Source organism: Dermochelys coriacea, chromosome 1, assembly GCF_009764565.3.
Source record: "Dermochelys coriacea isolate rDerCor1 chromosome 1, rDerCor1.pri.v4, whole genome shotgun sequence".
Taxonomy (NCBI): Eukaryota; Metazoa; Chordata; order Testudines; family Dermochelyidae; genus Dermochelys; species Dermochelys coriacea.
The window spans coordinates 121,187,790-121,213,409 of NC_050068.2; positions in this window are offsets into that span (position 1 = coordinate 121,187,790).

A 25,620-nucleotide genomic window follows, 5' to 3' on the forward strand; every position below is an offset into this window, starting at 1 on the left:
GTCTTTGTTAAAGATAGATTTGTTTGTACACTCTATTTATTGTTTAGAGAGTTGTAGCTCTTTCGAGCATAACTGATGCACTATGTTTTTCCTCTTTTAATCCTACTAATCAGTGGTTTAAGAGCCCAAATATTCAGTCATTACTAAGTTAAAGCATATACAGTAAAACCTGTCTTAGTAACCACCTCTGAAGAGAAACCACCTGTCATGAGTGAATACTTGCAGAGGCCATGGAACTTTTCCCCCAGATAATTTAACTGTGAAGAAACTGTGAAGAGTGACCACCTGTCATCTGCGATCAGTGACGACATTTTTTTACTCCGTTCAGAGCTGGTGCCCAGCCAGCAGCTGCCGCTACTCTCTACTCTGCCTTCAGAGCTAGGTGGCTGGAGAGCAGTGTCTGCTGGTCGAGCACCCAGCTCTGAAAGCAGTGCTGCTGCCAGCAGTAGTGGAGAAATATAGGTGACATGGTATGGTATTGCCACCCTTACTTCTATGCTGCTGCTGGCAGCAGCGCTGCCTTCAGAGCTAAGTGGCCAGAGAGCAGCTGCCACTCTCCGGCTGCCCAGCTCTGAAGGCAGTGCCATTGCCAGCAGCAGTGCAGAAGTAAGGGTGGAAATACCATACCATATATTTGAAGAGAGGCCATCTCTTACAAGTGTCCACTTTTGTTAACTTCCATGAGTGGTCGCTCTTGGCAGATTTTATCGTACTAGGTTTACTAAGAGCTTTTCCTTCAACAAAGACTTAAGGATTGGTCCCTAAAAATTCAGGTTTATAGCTAGAACATTGATAGGATGGATGTTTGCCCTGAAATGCATCCATGAACATCTTTAAAGACAAGTAAGTAGTGTGCAGAAGGATATTAGCATCAAACGGCATCTACTGTGCTTTTCTGCACTACTGAAAACCTGGACAACATCTGTAAATGCAACCAGGGTGCATGGCCAAGCATGATGCAACTGCCTCTTTAACTCTGTGCCTGCAGTGGTTTACCCCTTCTCACTACTCAGCTCTCTGGCAGGTTGTTTATAATCCCTACCATTTCCAGAGTAGTGAAGAATCCCCCAAACAAAGTCTAATTACCTCATCCTAGGTCTTGAGCCCCACCCTAAGCTTAGTAGTCCTTGCCCCCTTGCATCAGGAGGGCTTTTATGTTCTTGTTTCCTGGTGGCATTAAGGAGAACCCAGGATCTCCTTCTACTCTGGGTTGCAGCCCAGGGGCCTGCATTAAGCAGCTAAGGTCCGCTTATTCAGACTTGCTACTGTTTCCCTCAGCCACTTCCTAACTTCATTTGCCTGCAAGCCCCTTTCACAGAGCAACTCCTTGCAGTGCTTTCTCACTAGAGGTTCCAGCTCCTTGAGCCTCGTCCTGCCAGTTTGTGGCTGAAGCAGAGTCCCTCTGATTCTCTGACTGACCCCTTTCTGCTTGATCTGCAGGTACTTATCTCAACACTTGATGGTCTGCTGATTATCTACAGCTGAGAACATACCTATGCTGTCTCTTGGGGTTGGCAGGGCTGAGTGAACAGCTTTGCGTGGGGAAGAAGGGGGGCTCAGGCTCGCCCCATGGGGCATGGGGTTGGACGAGGGTTCCGGCAAGGGTCATCCCCACATGGAGAGAGGGCTTGGGCTAACCCCATGCATTATCCCAATTTCCCTTTGGGAAACATGGTCACCCTAACCTTAAGGGCTGCTACAACTTGCACTAGCCACATGGAGCTTGTGGCAGAAGGGAAGTACCCGGTCACTGGCCTACCCTAGTCACACTTTCTACCACTTCCAAACAACCCTTGTGTCAAGGGCTTCTGTGAGGGAGGCACAGTTTACAACAGAGGCTGTACATCTGTACTTTGATGGCTTGTACTAGCATAGCCAGAAAAGAAGGGCCATAGGACAACCCTGAATCTAGCTCTCAGCTGCTGAGACATAACAGCTGCCAGCTATTGAGCAGTTTGCCCAGTGTCACTGTCGGTACTGAAAAAATCACAATAGATGTAGCTACTCGTATGTCTGTAACTGACAGATGATGCTGTCATTCTGTTTTGTGTGTACTGCTTCTCGGGGGGTCTGTCCTGGGGCATCAGGGACTTCTCTCTCCTCCAGCAGCACTTTCAGGAACTACCCTGTACAAGCTGCTGCCTCCCTCAGTCCTTCTGGAGGCAGGGGCACTGGAACAATGTGTATAGTGGGGGTGCTGAGAGCCATTGAGCCAAACTGTAAACCCTGTATGTGATGGAAGCAACTTCAAGCCACACCTAGTTCCAGCGCCTATGTCAAGAGGTGGAGGATGTGGCAGCCTGTCACATAAAGTACAGCAGGAATGGGGAATGACTCCCAGACAGTTTTCTTGAATAGGGATTAAGAAATACCCCTTTTCCCAGACTGAGAAGATCCTGAACAAACCTTATGGAATTAGGATAAAGTTTATTGAATTAGGGTTAATATCTTTGGGGCCAATGTATTAAAAATGTAATTGTGTATGTGTCATGGCATTGTAGGAAGGGGGATGCTACAGTAGTTCCTCCCTTATCAGCCTTTGAAGCCATCTCCTGGTGAGGTTCGCATATGCTAGTTCAAACTGGATTTTCCAGAGACCAACAGACAAAGAAAGGGTTTTTAGATAAATAGCCTGGTTTTAAATAGGCTCAGAGTCAGGGCCTTCCTGACCAGCAAATGGACAGACCCCCTTAGTCCATGGAAGGGAGGGTTGGAAGGAATGGGGCTACTAAGGTCCCATAAGACTGGATACTTATTCTGAGCTAAAGCTGTGATGAATTTGTAACCACAAGGAATCCCCTATGGGTGGAATGCTGAAGAACTGTTCCTTCCAGAGTTCATGTTAAGGTTGGAGTTAACCCTTATAAGTTTGTAAGCAGGCCTGTAGGTTCTTATATTGTTTTAATATATTTTCTCTGTAATGCTCTTTACCTTAAGAATAAAATAGACTTTCAAAGAAAGGGTTGGGTGGTACCCTTATAACTATAGAAATTATACTTGTTAACTTTCTCTAAAGAGAAAGCAAGCTGGTGTCCTTGGGCAACCTGTCTGTGCTGGGAAATACACAATGAAGGCAAGGAATTGTGCAGCATGGAAGTACCCTGGTCTGAAGGGAGGGAGACTCCCAGAAAAGCAATGGCTGTGCAGCTGGAAGCCTGAGAAAAGATGTTCTTGCTGGATCACTGAGGGAAATACAGGTGCAGTTGTCCTGAACTGTGACACCCCCTAATCTTTGGTGTGATAGCTGGGCATCTCTGGATTTCTCTGGCAACTGCTCAGAGAGACTTTCCATATTCTCTAGCAGAGATGTTAGCCCACAGTAATCAGTTGATGACAATAAGCTTGAGCAAAATCATGTCTACATAGTGTGTGGCATGTCCCATTACTTCCTTTCACTAAATATGTCTTAAAACCTTCCACATCTACCTTTCTCCATTACCATTGACAACCATTTCTTCCCTGTCACTTAAGCTCCAAACTTAAAGTAATCTTTGACTCTTCCCTTTATGGCTCTTTGCTCTTTCAGGCTCTTGCCAAATTTCCTTGTCCAGTCATGACATCTCTCTTTCTCTTGGACTGTTGCAACTTCCTTCCACAGAGGACTAAAGTGGTCCTTTTGAAGATACTAAGCGGCAACTTGATCACATTCTATAAATACCTACACAGGAAGATGATAGCTGATTTTACAGGGCTCTTTAGGATAGCTGACAAATGCATAACAAGATTCAATGGCTTGAAGTTGAAACTAGTAAAATTCAAACAGAAAATATGATACTATTTTTTTAAAAACAGTGAGGGTAATTAACTATTTGAACAGAGTTTACCAAAGGATGCCTGGATTTCTTTCTAAAAGCTATACATCTAGTTCAAACACAAGTTACTGGGCTCAATGTAGGAATCCTGGGGTTACATTCTATGGCCTGTACTGTGAAGGAGGTCAGAGTAGATAACCATAATGGTCCTTTCCATGAGTCCCACCTTAATCCCTCAGTCTTCATCATCCCTGACTCTCCTTATCTGGTCAGCAAAAATACAACAGCAAAAATAACTAAATCTACAAGTCTAGAGTAGGAGGCCACATGGGTAATCCAACCTTCACTGGAGGGGAGAGATCTCAGTGGAGGTCCCCTATACACTGGGAATCATGGGGGTCAAAAGAGAACAAGGTGCAAAAAAATCTTTAGCCCAACAGAAACAATTTTTCCTCATTGTCCGTTTGAGCCAAGAGCTGCTTATGAAGAGCCGCAGGAGATGCATATGTTTTCCTCCCATTTCTTATATTCCTAGTCATGAGTCTGGCCTGTGTGATGTACAACATGAATGATATTATTGCACCAAACAATAAAACTAGTCAACAACTGCAAGCTCTATATGTAGTGTCCTATTGATTCTAGTGTAATAAAAATGTTTTCCAAGATTATTTCAATATACTCTCCTTCGAATTAAATGGCATTAAATGGCACTATCAGTGCGGTGTGCACTAGACCAAACCATACCAATGAGACCACTCTAGAAATCTCCGTACACATCCTTTGTCTTCACAGCACATCTCTAAACATTAGCCCCGTTCCCAAATTCCTCACACGGTGTTAGTAGGTTGCTGTGTTTAATTGAGAACATTACTAAATTTCTCAGTGTGAAGTATGCTTGTAACTTGTACCTAAGACACTAATAAATAGAGTTCAATAGTGAAAAGAACCCTGACATCATTAAGGTTAATAACCCAGTAGTTTACCAGAGAAGCTCTGCATCTTAATTTGAATTGATCATCTGAATAGGATTAAAGGATGCTAACTGCATCAAACCCATTGTTTCACACTGACCTAGAGTGATGATTTGCTGAACCATTAGAGAAGGTAACAGGTCCATATGCTTTGAAATTTGTTTGCAACTCCTGTCATTTTGGCAGTGTAATATATAGTGGAAATATGGTCACGATTGTGTTTAATAAGATATTGAAGTAGAAATTAAAACTACACTAATGATTTAACATTGGAATGGCTGAACAGAATGTTAACAGTGTTGACTTTCAGAAAGACTCTCATGGCCCAGGCAAAGGCTGGAGAAAAGGGGAGCTTGCAGGACAGCTGATTGCTTTAAATGCACTTAATTTAAGTATAAACCCTCCCTATTCTTACTTACCGAGTTACTGCAAGATTTTTGGACTCCTGAAATCAACGGTAAATAAATTTTGCAATTGCATGTAAAACTCAGTACATCTGCAAATTTTTAAAATCAGCGAAAAGTGAAGAATTAAAATTACTAATTTTAAATGTCCTTATAGCTACTTCCACTGTAAAATATGTGATGTCTCGCGAACAGTGTTTTGTGAAGAGTCTGCTACCCATCTCAGTGCACAGTACCCACATAATGCTCTCTGTGCTGCTTTAAACCCACAGAAAAGCTTTAAGGAGGGGGAGACCACAAGACACCTGGACAGAGTGGTCATCCAAGGGGGCTCCTTCACACCAATTGTGTGCTATGGAGAGAATTCGGCTCTACCTGCATTTGGACCCATCAGGATTCACATAGAGCAGCACTGGTAAGTATGAACATTATTCATTGAACATTTTAAAGCTGAATGTAGTGAGAACATAGTGGGGCTGGTAAGAAGTGGGCAGATGGGAGGGGAAAGCATTATCAGAAAGCAGGGTCATGAGGGTGGCTTGTAGTGGTAGCATGGCTGTGCATGGGAGCTGGAGTTCTAAAGGAGGAGGACATGATGGAGATGTGGGGAAGAATAGGGCTCTGCAGAGGATACTTATCAACACTGATCACTACTCAGGGGAATAAACTAGCAACACTGATGCACATGCATTAAACAAGCTTGGGAAACTCCTGCACAAGAAGACAAATGTGGGCTGTGAAATGAGGGAGTTGAAACTGGGAAGAAGTGGTATGTAAGATTTAGTTTTAATTGACTGAACTAGGGATTCTAGCTGAAGCTTAGTGCAAGCATATTTTAATAGCAAACATATTTTTTGTTCCAGAAATAGGAACCACTATAACATCATATTTTAACCTTTTTTTCTTCTGCTTCTTGTGACAATGGAGTGGATGATCAGTAACTTGAAGTTCTATTTTCTTGTCACTGTAGGTTGTCCCTGCCTCAAAAACCCATCATCAAGTGGCTTGTACAGATTGTAAATATTGGCTTGAGCATCAGTATCTCTAAAAATACTAAGCCACTGATGTTACGTTCAGGAGCTGATGAAGCAAAACTGTTATTAGGAAAGCACTAGCCTCTTTGTTCACAGTCACAGTATAGCTAACTGATTTTGACTATACTTGTGGCTCTATATTAAAAACGTTCCAAGGACCAAATAACCAAGTTTAGCCAGGTTATTGTCTAAAGACAAAGTTAGTACAATGTAAAAAGAAGGTATATATGTCCAGGAAGCTGTGGTCTTGCAGCATGCAGTTCACCTTACATAGGTGTGCTCTGAAATATGCATTCAAAATCACCTCAATTTATACTAGACCTGTTTATGAGTTAGAAGGCTTTCTATATGTCACTGAGTTCTAACCCACTAGTTTATACCAGTCCTGTACCTTTCCTTATCTTTGGTTTTATTCCAGGTACTATCAGCCTGTGAAGATACCTCCTAACCTTGTACCAAGCCAGAACATTCATGTCTTTGTATTTTCTAATGCCAAAGCTGACTTCAGCTTTGCAGGGTATTGTGGGATATAAATATATCTTGACATAAGTGAATGGAATTATGGGAAATGCATAGTACCATTCAGTTAGTATAACTTTCCAACACCTATGTATATAATTTATATCTGTGCACATAATACCTATTAATGAGTGGAGTATTGACTAACAGTGTATTTGTTGTACAAAGCATGTGTATGGCACTCATTAGATTTTAACCTGGACTCCGCCCATGGACATTCTGTGGCATTACTGTAGCTTCATTCTAAGTATGATAATTACACTGAAGGCAGTGCCTATGAAAATAACAGGCATAGGATGGGGAAACACAGACATCCAAAAATTTAGCCAATTTTTTTCTTTTTTCTTTTTTTTCTTTAGGTCAGACCATACAGTGGTCTGATAAATATCAATCTCCTTTCCAATTATATCAGGTATACACTAGGTTGATGAGAGACCTACTTTTCCTGCAAATTTTGCTTTGCTTTTAATTATAGCAATTATAGTACCCAGATCACTGGCAAAGTCCCCAGGATGTTGACTCTTTCTTAATGTTATTGTTCTATAGATTACAATTTCTTTGCCAGTATGATGCCCCCTAATTACCCAGCTGTTGACTGTGTCACAGACATGTAGGCGGGCTTCGTTTGCTGGATCTTTGAAAATTTCTCAGGAGCCTGCCACTCAGCAATCATTACACAAAGTTCCCTTAAGGAGACAAGGGATAAGATGACATGTTGTACTGAATTGGATCTTCTCTTCTTCCCCTTGTGAATGACATTCCTGTACTATTTTGTAACCTAATTTGTCCGATCCAATATAATTACACACATGACCTTTATAAAAGGATACAGGTGACATGCTTTTTAAAATTTTCCTTGTTTGGTTTAATACAATTTGGTTAGTTTGTTAGAAGAAAAAATAGAAATTAGAATAGTTTGTTCACTATAACATTTATTTATAGTGAAAAGGACAATGATTAATTAGCAAGCTGAGCAGCCTCTGTTAAGGGAAGTTTCTATCACACTTATTCACAGTGAGTAGTACCTTATGTTACAGACACTCCCATTGAAATAAGTGGGAATATTCAAGTAGTAAGTCACTACTCATCATGAATAACAGGATCAAACTCTGTCCTTAAATTTTTAAATATTCAAATTGGTTTTATTTTGCAATAATACAAGATTATTTTTTAAACATTAATGTGACCTTCCTCCGAGCCCCTTTCTTCTCCCAAGCAACTACCTTAATGAGAATGTAATGGCCTCTGAATCTCATTTTACAATTTGTTGGGAGTCATTACTATGGCTCAGTTCTGCAGCAGCGAAGTCAGTAGGAGTTCGGCCACTAACCTCATTTGGAGTTAAATCAGGCCTTCTGTCTATTGGAGCTTTTTTTGACAGGAGTGAAATGCTATCAATCAGAGATCTCCATTCAGTTTAGCAGTGTCTCTTCCAATAATAAATGACTGAATTTACTCACAAGTGAAGTCTCAAGTGAATTACAAGGGTCATCCCAAATAAGTACCAATTAAAATCTTAACACTGCACCGCAACATCATGTATTCTACACATGCCACATTTTACAGGAAAACGGTATTAAACTATTAACGTATCTTGATTGGTATTATTTTGTGTCCCTTCAACACAAGTACAGCTGTAGGGATCTCAGTAGTAAACCTGGCCAATTGTTGTTTTTTAAACATACAAAAATGTCATTATTTCTCAGCCTGCTCTAGTAATAAGTTCACATCTCTAAAAATTACGTAAAATGCTTCTCTACATGGATATCACAACTTTGAAGTCTGATCGGCAAGAACCTCTCAGAGCAAGTGGTTTCACATTGGAAAGATGGCAATATGTTTTACAGTGGTATGAATATTTGATTTTTTTAGCTTTGTAATGTCATAAAATGCATTACCTTAAATGCGTCACTGGTTTAGGACTGATCATTGCTCCATCCTGAACCTCATTCTGGAGGCATTTCTCTCCAAAAGTGCACATTTAAGGAAGGAAGAAATAGGCCATGATTTTCCCTTGATGGCTCTTTCCACCCAGATGTGTAAACTTATGAGCAAAGCTTTTGATGAACCCTATATTACAAGAGACAGTCGTTGTTAATTTTACTTAAACTTAAGGACTATTATTTTATTATCTGACAACGTTAGTCATGATAAAAGGAATGTGCTATATTTCTCCATACACAGAGGCAAACATGCACTTTCAATTTGGTGACTTACTGTAAATAATGGAGGGTGGTGTGTGAACAAACTCCCCAAAAGAGAAAGGACAAAGTGGCCCTCAGCCACTCCATTTTGAAACTTCTCATAGTCCTGCCCCTTTAGCATATAGACTTATTATGTTGTAAAGGTACAGTACACAAAAAATAAACTGATATGTACATATTGTAAAGTAATGTCTTAAATATGTTTGGTTTTATTTAAACTATATTGCATTTTCTTATAAACTAATTGAATCTGAAATGTTAAACTAAAACTATGGCATCATAAGTACCATCATACTGGGTCAGACCAACGATCCATCTAGCCCAGTATCCTGTCTTCTGACAGTGGCCAAAAGCTTCAGGGAGAATGAGCAGAACAGGGCAATTATCAAGTGATCCATCCCCTGACATCCAGGGCCAGCCTCTGGCAATCAGAAGTTTAGGGACACCCAGAACATGGGGGTGCATCCCTGCCCATCCTGGCTAAGAGCCACTGATGGACCTAACATCCATGAATGTATTTAGTTCTTTTTTGAACCCAGTTATATTTTTGACCTTGACAACATCCCCTGGCAACGAGTTCCACACGTTGACTGTGCGTTGTGTGAAGAAGTACTTGCTTTTGTTTGTTTTAAACCTGCTGCATATTAATTTAATTGGATGACCCCCAGTTCTTATGTTATATGAAGGAGTAAATAACACTTCCCTATTCACTTTCTCTATACCATTCATGATTTATAGACCTCTATCATATCCCCTGTCTTAATTATCTCTTTTCTAAACTGAAAAATCCCAATCTTTTTAATCTCTCCTCATATCATTTTGGTGGTCCTTATCTGTACCTTTTCCAGTTATGATATATTGAGATGGGGTAACCAGACCTGCCTGCAGTATTCAAGGTGTGGGTGTACCCTTGATTTATATAGTTGCATCATGATCCTACATTACAGCAACCTGAAGCCCAGATGAAGTGGTCAGCAGGGTGAACCATATTGGGTGGCAGTCAAGCAAAATACCAAATCAGAAGGAACTGTACCTATCTGGTAATGCTTGGGTTAAGCCAGTGGCCTGAAAACCTTATGGTTTGGAAAAAAGTTAGTGAAAGATTGGTAGCCAAAGACTAGAAAAAAATCCTGAATTTTTGGAACACAGATACTGCACCAGAGATGTGGTAACTTGACTCGGGAATGATGAAACACAGCCACTGGGAGCTGTGGGTGGCCATGCAAATGTAAACAAATTTTCTCGCGGCCTGCCAGCAGATTACCTTGATGGGCAGTGTACAGCCCATGGGCCGCAGGATTGCCAACCACTGATGCTTTCATGCATCTGGAGTGGCTCACGACTGTGAATTCCTACCTCAGGACAGACTGTCAAACACAGGGCAGACAACCCAAATTGGTTCTATGTTCTATAAATAGACTTCATCAACCCAGTAACAAATGTGAACCCCGTATCCATGTAGCAGTCTTACCATGGAGTCACAGACAGTCCCCTTGGACACTCTTGCCTGTCTAGCCACCCCGGCAAGCTGGACTTAGTGATAAATAGTCACTTACACCAAATATCACACCACATTCAGGTTACTTCCATTCCCAAGAGTCCAGTCACTTACCCAAGATCAATTTGTACCTTAAATATCACACCAAAGACAATGCCGGTAGCCAATCCTATAGTAAACTAATTAAGGATTTATTGACTTGGAAAAAGAAATGAGAATGACTTCAGATTAAAGAAAGCAACACAAATGAGTGTCAGTGTATGATTCAAAAGGTGACAGAGTTGTAGTCATCTGTCAATTCAGGGCTAACCCATGCCAAGTAGCACGGGTATCTCTTTGCTTATGTTTAGGAATCTTTGTCCCTCAGAGTCCAGAAAGCATTAAAGAGATTCAGATTTTTATCCCCTCCACTCCAGAGTCCAAAATTGATGGGATGAGTTTATCTGTAGGTCTTTCCCTTCCTGGAGGGAGTTAGGAATGCAAGCAACAAGTCCACCCTCCTTTAATGCTACACAATGCCTTACCAGATATTTGCCTTCAATGGGCCATCTTGCATGCTTTACTTTAGTGCTTCTTTCCCTCTTTGGTGAGTTACACAATGACAGAGGTTTCTAATGCAAACACTCAATATACCTTTATAACATGGGCTATAGAGGTTATAAATGAGATCAATACATGCAGCATCCTACAAGCATTTTATAAAGCCAAACACTAAACATATTCTTATCAATTTAACATCTAATATCTATATTGATAATGTTAACCCACAGGTAAGCATGACTGGCTTCACCTATGCATTTGTAAGTATTCAGTGAGGCCTAGGGCTTTGGCATGAGCTGGCACCTGGTCTGCATTATGGCTTGGTGGGGAATTTAGATAGCTTGCTTCTGTAACATTGCATTTGGATACAACTCAAGTATCTCAGAACCAATGAGTCTGAGAACATAGTTCCCATGGTGGAAGTATCTAGTCATGCTGTTGACCCTGCACCAGTTATAATTCTTATGCATCATGAGGATTCCCTACATAACCATTCCATCCCACCCCAACTACAGGGCTAGACCCCCAGAGTTTGACCCCACCCCAGAACACCCTCTACATTGCTGGAGAGTGTAGGCAGCATAGCTGATTACTCCTCCAGCCCTACATCTGCCAATAGGAATCTTCAGCAGTTTCCTTAAGGTGGTTTTAAGTCCTCTTTGCATCACTGTAGTAATACAAAGGGGCTTATGAAGGCACCAGGACCTGGTCACTATCATCAGAGAAGAATAAAAAGGAAAATGGGGAACATGTTGCTCACTTAGAACCATTACCTTATTAAGCCATTTTTATGGTGTCTTCCCTTCCCCAGCTTCCTTCCATATATAAGACTTCTATTTCAACTCAGACACAGAACAGCAAAACAAATCCCGCAGTTTGTGAGCAGTGGTGTCATATAATAAGCATTCAAAGCCTATAAAAGTGACAGGAGCTTCCTCACAGTTATAACTATATTCCACAATCTGAAACATTCTTATTGTGTTATGTTGTGGGGAAAAGAGAATTGTTTATATTTTTTTAATCTGGAAAGTCAGTTTTGGTTGATTTTGCCCTTTTAAAAAAAGGCAAAAGGTATATTCCTTGGGGCCCTCAGAATGGCTGACCAGCCATGCAGACAAAAAGAGGGCTTTGGGGATTTAGCAGGAGTTTTCTGCAGAATATCTTTTTAAATGCTACACAACATGCTAGTTAACTCCATAGGCACAACGTCATGCCACGATTTCATAATAAATGGTAATAATTTACATTTACATCCTTTGGGAAAGATTGTAAAGTACATAATGCTTTAGGCCCCATGCCTGGAGCGCTACCGATATACATTCACTAATTTTAAACACATAAGAGTACTATGGATGTAAGGGGTCATTTTCCATAGGGGGCTCATACTTAAAACTTACATATTTAATGCCTTGACTATGAACAATTTTGGACTGCTTTTGTTAAGCTGCTTCAAAGCCCTGTGTGGATACTTAGTTCATGTTAACCATGGCTTGTTTTCATTTATTTTAAGCCTGTCTTAACCTATTTAAGTTTAAATGAAATAAATCACTCTCAAAGTGTGGAACCTCCTTATTTCAGTTAAAGTAAATCAGTTGAAATTCACATCTTTAGTTACATTGCATTTAGTTACATACATTACTACTGAGTGTGTTCATTCTATTTGTATAAATGTATCACTCATATCTGAAACTGGAACTATGAAATGTAACTCTGAGGTCCTATAGTGCAACTCTCTGTCTAGGCAACCTCTAAATGTTTGGAGACTCAGGGACTTCATGTCTGGATATCACTTAAACCACCACTGAAGTGCAGTCTCTTTTGGACAGGAACTCAGTAGGCAGTAAAACATAATAACAATACTTTTAAAAGACAGGGAACTGCAGAGAATCTTATTTAATAAAAGCCACAAGAAGAGTTGTCACAAACTGTGGTTTAGACCCCTTTGGAGTAGATTGTGCTACCTTCACCCCTCTCTGGGTGAAACCAGGGCTGACACCTGACATTGATCCCAGGGAAAATAATGGAGCGGCTGATACCGGACTCAATTAATAAAGAACTAAAGGCTGGTAATGTAAATCAACATTGATTTATGGAAAACAGAGCCTTGATTTTTTTTATGAGATTACAAATTTGGCTGATAAAGGTAAGAGTGTGATGTAATATACTTAGACTTCTGTAAGGCGTTTGACTTGGTACAACTCAACATTTTTATTTAAAAAATAGAGCAATATAAAATGAACATGGCACATAATGGATTAAAAGCTGGCTAACTGATAGGTCTTAATATGTAACTGTAAATGGGTAATTGCCACTGAGTGGGTAAGTTTCTAGTGGGTCCCACAGGGATTGATTCTTGACCTTATGTTATTTAACATTTTTATCAATGACCTGGAACCCCCCATCTCCCCGCCCACTAAAGTCATTACTGATGAAGTTTTCAGATGACACACAAATTGAAGGAGTGATAAATAATGACGAGGACAGGTCACTGATCCAGAGTGATCTGGATCGCTTGATAAACTAGGCATAAGCAAATAATATGCATTTTATTATGGCTAGATGTTTATTTATACATTTAGGAACATACTTACAGGATGGGGGACTCTATCTTGGGAATCAATGATCCTTAAAAAAGGGAAGAAGGAGGACCCGGGGAACTACAGGCCAGTCAGCCTCACCTCAGTCCCTCGAAATATCATAGAGCAGACCCTCAAGGAATCAATTTTGAAGCACTTCGAGGAGAGGAAAGTGATCAGGAACAGTCAGCATGGATTCACCAAGGGCAAGTCTTGCCTGACTAACCTAATTGCCCTCTATGATGAGATAACTGGCTCTGTGGATGAGGGGAAGGCAGTGGATGCGTTACTCCTTGACTTTAGCAAAGCTTTTGATATGGTCTCCCACAGTATTCTTGCCAGCAAGTTAAAAAAGTGTGGACTGGATGAATGGACTATAAGGTGGATAGAAAGCTGGCTATATCATCGGGCTCAATGGGTAGTGATCAATGCCTCCATGTCTAGTTGGCAGCCAGTATCAAATGGAGTGCTCCAAGGGTTGATCCTGGGGCTGGTTTTGTTCAATATCTTCATTAATGATCTGGAGGATGGTGTGGATTGCACCCTCAGCAGATCTGCAGATGACACTAAACTGGGAGGAGTGATAGGTACGCAGGAGGGTAGGGATAGGATACAGAGGGACCTAAACAAATCAGAGGATTGGGCCAAAAGAAATCTGATGAGGTTCAACAAGGACAAGTGCAGAGTCCTGCATTTAGGACAGAAGAATCCCATGCACTGCTACAGATTAGGGACCAAGTGGCTAGGCAGCAGTTCTGCAGAAAAGGACCTAGGGGTTACAGTGGACGAGAAGCTGGATATGAGTCAACAGTGTGCCGTTGTTGCCAAGGAGGCTAACAGCATTTTGGGCTGTATAAGTAGGAGCATTGCCAGCAGATCGAGGGACGTGATCATTCCCCTCTATTCAGCATTGGTGAGGCCTCATCTGGAGCACTGTGTCCAGTTTTGGGCCCCATACTACAAGAAGGATGTGGAAAAATTAGAAAGAATCCAGCAGAGGACAACAAACATGATTAGGGGACTGGAGCACATGACTTCTGAGGAGAGGCTGAGGAAACGGATTATTTAGTCTGCAGAAGAGAAGAATGAAGGGGGATTTGGTAGCGGCTTTCAACTACCTGAAAGGGGGTTCCAAAGTGGATGGATCTGGACTGTTCTCAGTGGTACAGATGGCAGAACAAGGAGTAATGGTCTCAAGTTGCAGTGGGGGATGTTTAGGTTGGATATCAGGAAAAACTTTTTTACTAAGGGGGTGATGAAGCACTGGAATGGGTTACCCAAGGAGGTGGTGGAATCTGCTTCCTTAGAGGTTTTTAAGGTCAGGCTTGACAAATCGCTGGCTGGCATGATTTAGTTGGGGATTGGTCCTGCTTTGAGCAGGTGGTTGGACTAGATGACCTCCTGAGGTCCCTTCTAGTACTGATATTCTGTGATTCCATGAAAAAGATTTGGGGGTCATGGTGGATAATCAGCTGAACATAAACTCCCAGTGTTATGCTGTGGCCAAAAGAGCTAATGTGATCCTTCGATGAATAGATGGGAATCTCGAATAAGAGTAGAGAGGTTATTTTACCTCTCTATTTGGCATGGGTGGTGTGACTGCTGGTGGAAGACTGTATCCAGTTTGGTGTCCACAATTTAGGAAGGATGTTTAGGGGAATGATGAGGGGTATGGAACTGCTTCCGTATGAGGATAGATTAATAAGACTGGGACTTTTCAGCTTAGAAAAGAAATGACTAAGGGGGATATGATTGAGATCTATAAAATCATGACTGATGTGGAGAAAGTAAATAAGAAAGTGTTATTTACTCCTTCTCATAACACAACAACTAGGGGTCACCAAATGAAATTAATAGCCAGCAGTTTTAAAACAAAGTATTTTTTTCACACAATGCACAGTCAATCTGAGGAACTCTTTGCCGGAGGATGTTGTGAAGGCCAAGACTATAACATGGTTCAAAAAAGTACTAGATAAGTTCATGGAAGATCAGTCCATCAATGGCTATTAGCCAGGATGGGCAGGAATGGTGTCCCTAGTCTCTGCCAGAAGCTGGGAATGGGCAGTGGGCTGGATCACTTGATGATCACTGTTATGTTCATTCTCTCTGGGACATCTGGCATTGGCCACTGTCAGAAGCCAGGATACTGGGCTAGATAGACCTTTGGTCTGACCCAGTATGGCCACTCTTACGTTTTTATGGTGATAAATTGGAGAGAATTCAGAGAAGAGCCATGAGAATTAGAGGATTAAAAAACATGCCTTATAGTGATAGACTCAAGGAGCTCGACCTATTTCATTTAACAAAGATAAGGTTAATTGGTGACTTGATTACAGTCTATAAAGTACCTAAGTGGGGAACAAATTTGATAATGCACTGTTCAAACTAGAAGAGAAAGGTATAATATGATCCAATGGCTGGAAGCTGAAGCAAGACAAATTCAGACTGGAAATAATGTGTACATTTTTTTAGAGTGAGAGTAAATAATCATTGGAACAATTTACCAAGAGTCATGGTGGATTCGTTATCACTAACAAGTTTTAAATCAAAATTAGATGTTTTTTCTAAAAGACATGATCTAGGAATTATTTTGGGGGAGTTCTATGGCCTGTGTTATACAAGAGGTCATACTAGATGATCAAAATGGTCCCTTCTGGCCTTGGAATCTATGAATATCTCCTCCACTGTTTCTTTGAAGACCCTTGGTATTCTCTCTGGTGCTACCATTGTGACATTGCACTCCATATGATTTTATGAAAATATGCTAATAGATGTGAATATAATGTAACTGGAATATGCTTCATGCAAAAGGTCTCTTGTAAGGTATCATTACAAAGCTTATAATCTACTGAGTGTGTTCATCCTATTTGTATGAATGTATCACTCTTATATCTGAAACTGGAAATATGAAATGTAACTCTGAGGTCCTATTGTAATTATGCAAAGTGTGGGTCATTAATGATGGTTTGGAATCTTGATAGCTCCCATTAACCAGGACAATTGACTCTAGATGGCTTTGTTTACTTGCAAGCCTTCCTGTGAGTCAGGGTGGGAAGAATGAAAGCTTGGGGTCTCACAGGACATGTGACCATGTCACCTGGTACTGAAATCCATCTTAAACGTAGTGCTTTACCATTAGGAAGGAGGCGTGGGGACCCAGAGACACAAAAGATTCCTGCCTTTTGCCAAAGCTATAAAAGGGGGTGGAACAGAACAAAGGAGCCTGCAGTCATGAGAAATCCCCTGGCTACCCACCTGAGCTGGAACAAGGACTGTACCAGGTGAAAGGATTGGGCCCAAACTAGAAAGGAGTCTAATCTGTGAAAGAAGCTTATTGGAACATCTCTGAGGGTGAGATTTCATCTGTAATCAGTTTCCTATTGTATTAGACTTAGACTTGCGTGTTTTTGTTTTATTTTGCTAATTAACTTATTTTTTTCTGTCTGTTATTACTTGGAACCACTTAAATCCTACTTTTTATACTTAATAAAATCACTTTTTGTTTATGATTGAACCCAGAGTTAATGAATAATACCTGGGGGAGCAAACAGCTGTGCATATCTCTCTATCAGTGTTATAGAGAAACTCAATTTATGAGTTTACCCTGTATAAGCTTTATACAGAATCAAACGGGTTTATTTGGGGTTTGGACCCCATTGGGAACAAGGTATCTGGGTGCTAGAGACAGGAGTACTTTCTAAGCCGTTTTCAGTTAAGTCTGCAGTTTTTGAGGGACATGCTTCAGACCTGGGTCTGTGTTTGCAGCAGGCTAGCATATGTGGCTCAAGACAGGGTACTGAAGTCGCAAGCTGACAGGGAAAATGGGCTCAAAGGTAGTTTCAGCACATCAGGTGGCAGTCCCAAGGCGGTTTCTGTGACCCAACCTGTAACAGTTCTCTGGTGCTACCAAATCTTTGTCATTGTTTTATTTCCTGATTGTCCCATTTCCCTCCCACTCCCCAACAGCCTCCATTGATTTATGCATGAAGTAAATCCATTCAGACAGGCAAGCTAATACCAAGTAGGTAAACTGAGGAAGATATGGTATTAATAAAAATATAAATGTCTCCCTCATTCTACACAAGAGTCCTGTCAGGGGAAAAAAAACCCCACAGTGATCAGACTTGGAATTTAGTCCAAAACACTGAAGCTTACAACCCTACTATTCTCTCAATTGTCATTATGATAACTTTTAAGGTCACAAATGATCAAGTCATCTCATTTGAAAGACAACACCCTGATCAACAAATGAGTATTGTTTCCCTATAGGCTGACAGGGAAAAGTAGTGCCTACTGAAACTCTTCTGATGGATCTGATCTCAAGAGCTGAACTAATCAAATTCTAACTAATTTATACCTCATAAGATCATAGCCAAAGATCGCAATTCTTTGTTGCTTGCAAAACCCTTGTTTTCCTTCAATCATTTCCTCTGTACCTGTTAACATCCTTATCAACCTAACTTGGAATTAAAACAGACTGGAGAAAAGAATTAAAGTACTCAGGTCAAAGGTCAATTTTCAAAATGTTTTGGATATCAGAAGCTAATCTATATTCTTCCTGATTTCATCACCACTATTATAGTAAGGCCTCTGTAGGCCACATTCTTCCCAGTTACATTTTTGCAGGGTTGCCAACTTTCTAATAGCACAAAACCAATACCCTCGCCCCTTCCCTGGGGCCCTGCCCCCCCACTCACTACATTCCTCCTCCCTTAGTGGCTCACTCTTCCCAACCCTCACTCTCTTTCACTGGGCTGGGGCACGGGGTTGGGGTGTGGGAAGGGGTGAGGGCTCTAACTGGGGGTGCAGGCTCTGGGGTGGGGCCAGAAATAAGAACTTACGTTCTTATGAAATGAGGGGTTCAGGGTGTGGGAGGGGGCTCCGGGCTTGGGCAGGGACTTGGAGTGTGGGAGGGGGTGAGTGCTCCAGCTCTGGGTGTGGGATCTGAGGTGGGACTGGTGATGAGGAGTTTGAGGTCCAGGAGGGGGGTCCAGGCTGGGGGGTGTGGCTGAGGGATTCAGAATGTGGAAGGGGGCTGCAGGTTGAGGTAGGCAGTTGGGGTGCAGGAGGGGTATGGGCTCTGGGGTGGGGGTGCAAGCTCTGAGGTGGGGCCAGGGATGAGGAACTTGGGGTGCAGGAGGGAGCTCCAGGTTTGGGGAGGGCTCAGGGCTGTGGCAGGGGGTTGGGGCTCAGAGTTGGGGCACGGGCTTACCTCAGGCAGCTCCCAGTCAGCAGTGCAGTGGGGCTAAGGCAGGCTTTCTGCCTGTCCTGGCACCCCACTGTGCCCTGGAAGTGGCCAGCAGCAGGTCCAACTCCGTGGTGTGGGGGGGGGCAAAGGCTCCATGCTCTGTTCTCACCCACAGGCACTGCCCCCCCCAGTTCCCATTGGCCGTGGTTCCCGGTTAATGGGAGTGCGGAGCCGGTGGTTGGGGCGTGGGCAGTGTGTGGAACCTTGTGGCCCTCCCGCCTAGGAGTCAGACCTACGTGGGTGCAGCACGTTGCCAGGAGAGGTAGGGACTAGCCTGCCTTAGACCTGCAGCACTGCTAGCCGGACTTTTAATTGCCTGGCCAACGGTGCTGACTGGAGCTGCCAATGTCCCTTTTTGACCAGGCATTCTGGTTGAATATCAGACACCTGGCAAACCTAATTTTTTGGCAATCCTATATTCTTCAAATTCTTTGACTGACACCTGCGCAAAACTGGTGGGAGGTTTTGAAAGTCTGGATTCAGGTCAGCAAGTGGAATTGCAACTCTGTATGCAGGAATAGAATCCAGATAACGCACCCATAACAGCACTGATTCTACAGCACTACAAGGGTTCCAAGTTGCTTTTTTCACTAAAGTCTTTAGCTGACTCAGTACACAATAGGTCAGATCCATTGGTTTGCTTTTGCTGCTGTTATGCTGAATGAAACAAAACTGCTGAAAATTGAGCTTAATTAGCCAATTAACCCCCATTTAAATCTGGTGAATCTGGCTCACGGCCCGAGTCTCTATTACCATGTACCTTGTGTCGTGATTTACACCTATGCACAGTGGGGGTGAACTGCTCCTATCCTGATCTGGCAGCAAGTGACTACACAAAGTGCAAGGCAGTGGAGAATCAGGCCCATTGGTGCTGCTCCTATAGCATCCTTTGCAGGAGTAGTACAGGAAGGCTATTCTATCCCCTATAACATCTAAAGTATTTATATGCACCCCATCACCATAGTATCTGAGTGCCGCACAATCTTTAGTGTATTTATTAGAGCTGGGTAGAGACGGTATTCCATTTCCTGGAGGATTTTGATCTTTCAGAATTGGGTTTTGTTCCAATTTGGAATGAAAACCAAAAATGTAGAAATTCTCTGTGAAATGGGATGGATCCCCACTCCTGGCCAGTCCACTGGCAGGATACCCTTCAGCTATGAACCCAAAAGCCCAGGCTGTTAGAAGCTGGGCAGGTGAGTTAGCAGGTTCCCAACAGACACTTGGCTGGCAGGCAGGGTTCTATCGGAACATCGTTGAATCGAACGCTCTACACAAAATGTTTAGATTTTGATTAATTGGTAAATTCAGATGTTAAAAACAAGTAAGGGCAGGTTTTGTCATTCTTTCAGTCCCTTTCCTCTTGGTAATACATTAATTGCTGAGGAGGCAATGGTGCAAATCCTCTACTAGCCAACTTTAGGGATATGCACATGTGCAGCATATAGTCATTTTCAGTAATGGTGGGGGAAATAACGGTTTGGGAAATAAGGCATTTGAGATGCTTTATGTGAGTATATATGCTTTCGTGTAACTAGAACTTTATTGAAAACATTAGCCTCTCTTTCCCTTTATGCAAGAGCAGAGTTTGAAATAACTGATGTACTGTTCATTTGTATTTGTGACCTCCTTTCTTAAATGCAAAGTTAACAGTAATTTTTTCTTGACATCGGTCAAAATCTGAAATTCCAGGAACATCCCAGTGACATATCACAGCAGAGGGAAGAACAACATAGTAAGAGGTCACTTTAACAACGTAATCTAATGTGGGTTTGTAATGCAGCTCTCCAAGAGGACACTTCTCTCTGGCACACTGATAAATAATTTGATTAGATTCAGAGGGCAGGTTCCTGCAGCCCACAACACAGGACTCAATTTGCTGAAATCACTGACTCAGTTTATAAATGAGGCAGTGACACACCCAGCATTAAGCTGTGTAGAGGTCAGTGTTGTGGGTCTGTTTGGTGACATAGTCCTTGATTTATAGCATTTGCTATCATGACTGTTAAGGGGACCAAAGGCACAAACATAGCAGCAGAGAAATTTGATTGTCAGGTTATACAAACTAGGTTTTACACTATCTTATCTACAATGGATTCCTCAGTAGCTAATTAAATTCCCAATGTATATTCCTGACTATGAGAAATAGCATATTGAGTCAGATGGACCATTGGTCTGACGTGATATGACAATTTCTATGTTTTTCCTATCTATTGTATACCCTTCCAATAGAAACAACTTGGAGTACCTCTAGATGCTAGCTCTATTTTTGTTAATGAAAGTGTAATGGGAATGCACATCCAACAAAAATGTCCATTGCTATTGTAACACCATATAGCCTTTTTGGAGCATCTTCTTGCAAGTTCCTTAGCAGCACACTAACAGCTCCCATCAGAGTACTGAGCAAGTCTCATCACAGTACAGTAATGTTGTTACGCTATACAAAGCACACGGGATCTTTTATAGGAGTGAAGGCAAATACGCTATATTTATTGAAAATACAACAGTTAGCATATGCTTTTCAGCCACACACACACATACACATCATGCACACAGTGCTGCCAGTTGATGTTTTTATAGTTACCAGTCTGTTGTAGCTCGAGTCAATCTAATGGCCAGTTAGATTGAACACGAGTGAGGAGCTGGGTTCTGTTGGTCACGATCCGATGCTCCGAGGTTTTGCAGGACTAAACCCAGAGTTTCATGACAAAACACCCCAGCTTTATACATGTAAATTCCCATTTGAGTCCATGCATTTTGCAATGTCATCCTTAAGTGGTGGTAATCTTGGGGTTTTCTGTTGTTATCATTTGATGGTTATTGTTGGGCTTCCCATCATTATCTCCTATCTGTTGTCTTGCCTTCGGGGGTGCATGCCTCACCTCTGAGGTCGTCAATGCTGCTAACATGTTTAGCCTCGGATACAATGGATATTTTCTGATTGTCTCCTGGTGTTTCCAAGTCTCTCACTTTTTCTTAACCATCTGGACATTTATGATGGCTTTCACACCTTATTTTTTCCTGATGCATGCATTCCTCATTCACACAAACAGTCTCTCACAGAAACTTTCAAAGGTATACAGAATACATTGTAAATCAAGCCTTGCTAAATCTTATAACTAAAACAATTCACATTGGCGCTTCAGGCCCTCAACATTTCTCTAATCTATTTATCATAGACACAATGCAAGATCCTGTCTCTTACTAACTAAACCTTAAAACAAAGAAATGTATATTTAACTAGAGTGCCTAATTTGTAATACATATAGGAAACCATAGTAGACATTATAAGTTATCCTAAAACAAAAGGGTGGCCATAATTAGTCATAAGGATTGTTCTGGTCTGTCCCTGCTTTAACATCAGTATTGACACTGGCAGTTTGTCAGATGCATTCCTACCAGTGTCCCAGACGGTCATTCCTTTCTGCTATTCAAAAAGGGTGGCTGGTAAAATGAAATCAAGACATACATTAGTACCTCTATTCTTATAGTACGATTATAAAATCCTGCTCCTACAATGTTCATATATCAGCATTAAATCTATCCTGTAGTTTAATAAGGATCTTTCCAGTATCTAAAGAGTTGCGATCCCTATGATCTGAATCATGGAATCCACAGTACTAACGGGTTTACTTAAACTAAACACAAATTTAATTGATATCTTCTTTCTTGGATATAAGGTATTTGGGTAAAACATGCTAAAGCTGAGAAGATCAATTTCAAAATACTAGATCCTCCAAGAAGATCTTTTTCAGCACTACTAAGAATGGAATAATTCACTGTGACACTATAACAGTCCCCAGACTAGAAAGGGTCACATTTTATTGTAGACATTTCATTGGCAACATCATTTGGCAGGTTCCAGCTTGATACAGGAACCCTGAAGGAGGTAGTCTGGGCAGTAATATATTGCTGTGGATATTTTGTCACCACTATTATATTTTACAGGGTTATTATTTTAGACTTTTCACTTACACTGGTGTCATGTCATCGAATTTAGTGGTGTTACTCATGTTTTTCACTTATGTGAGAAGAACATCAGGTCCATGTTTCCTAAGGCTAGAATTTTCATGGAATAATAGGTATGATGTATCAACAAGAGGTGCATGACAAAGTATCCTTGACAAGACATCACCCACAACACCTCACAGTGCTAAAGACTCCAAATGAGCTTTACTGAACAGAGGATGATACCAGTATTTTAATAACACACTTGGAAGTAAGCCCCCTGGAAATGCCAGGATTGCTTTTGCAGCAGTTGTGTAGTAGTATGTGATTAAAAAAGAGCCAGTTTCCATTTCTTCAGCAATCCCTTTATAGCACAGGGCTTAATTACAGCAGGTGAGGGGTAATGCTTATGTCACACTGGAGAGTAATAATTGTTTTAATTAGAAGAAACCTATTGCACCTGCCGAGAATAAAAGTTGAAAGTTTAACTTCACTGGCTAAACTGTGTCATTTTCCTGAAGCCATCACTTTTGGTTTATGTTTGATGATGTTTATGGTTTTCCATATTTTATTGCGATAGTCTGTTTTAAATTTTAAATTACATCCATTTTATAGGGTAAATTTAAATAGTGGATTTGTTTCCTGAATAGCAAAGGTTAATTGAAGGATTTCATGCTGTCTACTTGATCATGAAATGGTAGGAATCATGAGACACTGTGTGGCTTTCAAAGAAGAACTGAAATTGGGCAAATTTAAATAAACATACTCTGGGAGAATACTTACTGTTTTTCTTGAAATAACTGATGCATTGAGTATACCTGAGACATGAAATAGGCTTTGGGAAATGACAGGTTTCAGAGTAGCAGCCATGTTAGGCGGTATCCGCAAAAAGAACAGGAGTACTTGTGGCACCTTAGAAACTAACAAATTTATTTGAGCATAAGCTTTCGTGAGCTACAGCTCACTTCATCGGATGCATGCAGTGGAAAATACAGTGGGGAGATTTATATACACAGAGAACATGAAACAATGGGTGTTACCATATGTACTGTAACAAGAGTGATGGTAACACCCATTGTTTCATGTTCTCTGTGTATATAAATCTCCCCACTGTATTTTCCACTGAATGCACCCAATGAAGTGAGCTGTAGCTCACGAAAGCTTATGCTCAAATAAATTTGTTAGTCTCTAAGGTGCCACAAGTCCTCCTTCGCTTTTGGAAATGTAGACTTCTGTTGACAGAGCGGAGGCAGAGTATGCCCTTCATAGTCCATAATTATTCATTTACTTAAGAATACCCTGAATTTAAATCAAAGCTGCTTAAAAAAATGTGTTCATTCTCACAAATTTTAAACTTTGCAAAGAAAAGCTATTATATAGTTATGGTACAAAATGCCTCTAGCTAGATTAACATGTAGTCTGAATAACCATTGAATCTAGCAGAAGTTTTCTTCAGGACATACAGATACCCAGGAAGTGATACCCAGCACTTACATAGATTTTTTTTTCAGATGCAAGCTCCCTTGTGAACTCTCTAGTCATGAAATTCAAGAGCAGATAAGCATTTAGAGGAGGCAAACAGCAAGGAGGGAATAAAATTGTTTAGGGTGGTTCATGGAGAAATTGAATGACATTAAGCAAATGAAAATGCTGTCTGAATAAAAATGTTCTAGCAGTGAAAACTGTGAAATCTAAAAGACCATGGGATTGTCTGCCAAGAGAAGAAAAGGAAGACACATTATCTGGGACATTTACAGCTGGTATGGGCCATGCACAAGAAAACCACACCTTCCCAATGTTAGCTGACTAAATAATCTATGTATTTCTTTTCTGCTATTTAAGAGCTATTAGAGGGTGATGAAAGTGATGAAGGGCACAGAAAGGCTTTCACATGAAGAGATAAAAAGGTTTGGATTTTTATAATAGCCAATAGAAGCAACAAGTATTTGAAGGCAGATCAAACTTCATGTTTCAGGGTTTAAGCCAATTTCTTATTATTAGGGATTAGCATGAAACCTTCATGGGGCGGATTGTACTACATCTGCCTATTGCGGGATTTCTTGCATCTTCAAGGTCTGAAGAAGCAGGCACTGGCCACTGCTAGACAGAACTGGACTATGGACCATAGAAATTGCCATACTGGATCAGATTTTTGTTCCTAAGTACATCTTATGAAAATCAGGGCTTCACCACAAATATGTGCATGATCGCATATGCAAATGGATAATAAGCAACTGACTGCTAAACACTATGTCATCTTCCCCTGACACACAGAGAATGTAATTACAGTGTAAATTATTATTAATTATTTGTATTACTGTAGCATCCAGGAACACCAGTCATATGTACATGGTTTATTTTGCATTCCATTTGATTCAGAGTTGCATATAAAATTACATTGGCCTTGTATTTTTAAAAGCAAACTGAAAAAGCATGTTTAGGGAGAAGATAAGTCATACCATTCATATTTTTAAAAAAGATTAGGGCAATATTCACATGGGTATGTAGCATCTGCACAAGGTGTTCCTTGAGCCACCGGACCATCATACTGCCCCTTCCTGGTGTTGAAAGATCTAGATGGAGCACCGGGCTGGAGTCTCTCTGTATGCCTTGTGTTCCATTGAATGAGGGCTACACACCAGCTCCACTTAGACTGTTACAGAGGGAGGCATTATGGGTGAACTCAGATAAAAGGTCCCACTTACAAACTTACACATCCAGTTGTCTCCAGTCCCCAGTTAAGAGATCACAGCTGCTATATCAATGTATAAACTGAAGGCCTGATTGAAAACCCACTGAAATCAGTGGAAAAATTCTCATTGACTCCTATGGGCTTTGTATAAGACCCTGAATGAATTATAGTCCTAGTATCTGCTTGCAGATAAGTGGGATGAAGACCCTTCCTTCCCAGTCCCTGCAGAATTCC